This window comes from Papaver somniferum, chromosome 6 (assembly GCF_003573695.1).
Source record: "Papaver somniferum cultivar HN1 chromosome 6, ASM357369v1, whole genome shotgun sequence".
NCBI lineage: Eukaryota > Viridiplantae > Streptophyta > Magnoliopsida > Ranunculales > Papaveraceae > Papaver > Papaver somniferum.
In genome coordinates this window covers 3631637-3634199 of record NC_039363.1, presented here as the reverse complement: position 1 = coordinate 3634199, position 2563 = coordinate 3631637, and positions in this window count along the sequence as shown.

Below are 2563 nucleotides of genomic sequence, written 5' to 3'. Positions count from 1 at the left end.
TTGATACAAGTTTCTGATGATTTGATAAGTTTCTGATGATTAGCTGGGAATTTGCATTAGGCTAATTACGCCCACATGCTTGCTGTTGGATAAACTCCTCCCTCATATTTTGCCACTTTGAGATGTATGGCTTACTAATGTTAATGGGTTGTGAAGTTCGCTTATTTTTAATGACTTTTAGGTTGGTGTGGAACATATTTATGGAGATTTTTTCACGGCAACCATGAAATGAACCAAGGACATCGTTCGCTTGGTACTAACATCTGAACATGCCCGTGTTAATCCCTAGTATTACTATAGAGCAATACGTGATCACCTTCCTAATACAGGATTTAAAGTAAGGGTAAGTGTTACAACTCTGAAACCAATGGTCGAGGAACTGAAAAGCCCTAAACTAGGAAACGAAAATCAAAACTAAAATAGGGAACGGTTGGAGATTGAAACAAGTCATGGCAGTGCGGTTCATTGAATTTGGACCATGGCATGATGGCACGATACCCCAAGTGTGAAGGGCAAATTTGGATAGAGCGGAAATTCCAATTGAGAGTTTAGGGTTTACCATTAGAACTTCTCCACGGAATAAACAACAAATCTCTTCTTCACTACTGCTTGCTTAGGGTATTCATTAACACAATCAATCGGGGATTGGCTTGTTTCTTGAAGATACGGAACTGAGCTTAAATTTCACGAGGTAAAGATGTATTGTTCGCAAAGAAAAGGTAAGAATCTTGACGATAGTAATCATCCAGCATCAGCATCTATTATAGGTGGTAGTACTGATATCTTAATACTCGTATTAACTCGGATACCATCAATAAAATCTCTACTTGTGTTCAAACCTGTGTCAAAATAGTGGTTACCTATTATCAGTGACCCCGAATTTGTTCACAAACGTGGAAACACCAATAGTTATGTCCCTTTGGAAACCCTCACCTCTACAGAAAAAAAATTGGTGCAAAGATAGTGCAATCTTGCAATGGCTTATTGTTATGTAAAAGTTGCTCACTCGAGAATTTTGATTGTACTTATTACATTTTCAATCCCTTCACAGAGAACTACAAATCCATACTTCAGTTTCAGCCTTCAAATTTATGTCCGTTTGTTGTTCGTTGCTTTAGTTTAGCGTTTGATCCAAGCATACAAGCATTCGCAAAGGCGTCATCGTCCAAGCCAAGTAAAGGAATTGGTAAGAAATTGAGTTCGAAACCCAAACATACAGGTATGCTCCCAAATGGTAATCTCTCAAGTTTAAAAATGAAAAAGCCTCCTAAATCTAAAGTCCCTAACAAAGTTTCGGCAGATAAACTCTTGGATTTTGGTTCTTCTTGGGGTTTAGAATTTCCACTTCGAAAGACTAATCCTGAACAAATGTTTAGAGATCTCGCAAAAAATCACAATGATTTAATTATAGAAAATGTTGATGTTGCTAATTGACAATAGGCAGTGGTCTTCTTTGTGGTTTGCAAGTGGCTTTTGATTTTTAGGTTTCACAATCTGTGTCTTCTTTTGTTAATACTCTTTGTATTCTTAGAAATCTCTTTGTTTTAGCTTTTCTTTTGTTTTGTTGTATCTTTAGTGAGCTTTTCGCTCTTTGTCAGTTATAATCGCCCGTACACGACTTGTGTGCGTTTTTATATATCCTCTTTGACCGATCAAAAAAACAAAAAAATTTAGCGTTTGATCCATTCAAATCCCCATATTACAAAGTTATTGCTATCTGGAAGAATAGTAATTCTACAAGAAGTTTTTATGAATATAGAATTGAAATCTATGATTCTGAAACATCCTCTTGGTGTTTGTCTGGATTTCATACATGTACCCTCGAACATAAAAGTACACCATGCAGTTCTGGCATCTTCTGGAATGGTTGATTGTACTGGTGCCATCGAGATGGGTCTATGGTTTACTTTGATATCAATCAAGGTTTAGCAAAGGTTCTGCCAAAACCTTCTCAAGAATACAATAGTGAAAATACTTTCGACATTCATGTGCATGGGGGCCATTTATATTTTTGTGAGAGAGATCGTAGTTGTGGTTATCGTTTCACGATTTTCGAGATAAATGTTGCCAACTCTAATTGGGATTTGAAAGGACAAATCTATGTTCCATATGGGTCTCCCTCTGGTTCTACGTTTTTGTTGGATAAAATTCTCTTAGTGCTGGACAAATCTATGTTCCATATGAGATTAGAGCGACAAGCATGCAGAACAAGTGGAACGAGGAATAAACGGCATGAAAATCATGACGACATTAGGTTATAGTATCTCTATCTTTATTATGTTTATCAGTAAGACTAGTGAGTGTTAATTTTTCTTCATAGTTCCAACCAAGACTAGTGAGATTTGTGTTTATCAGTAATTTTTTTTTCTTTTTGTACCTTTTAATTTTTCTTCATAGTTCAGACTAGTGAGATTTGTGCTTATCAGTATTTTTTTTTTTTTGAATGTACCTTGAGGCTGAAGGAATTTGGTTTAGAATCTAATTTATTTCGATATTAAGTAATTTATCATGTATGTATTTTAAGGAGAGCGTGTCTCCATTTAATATTTTCCCCTCTGCACCC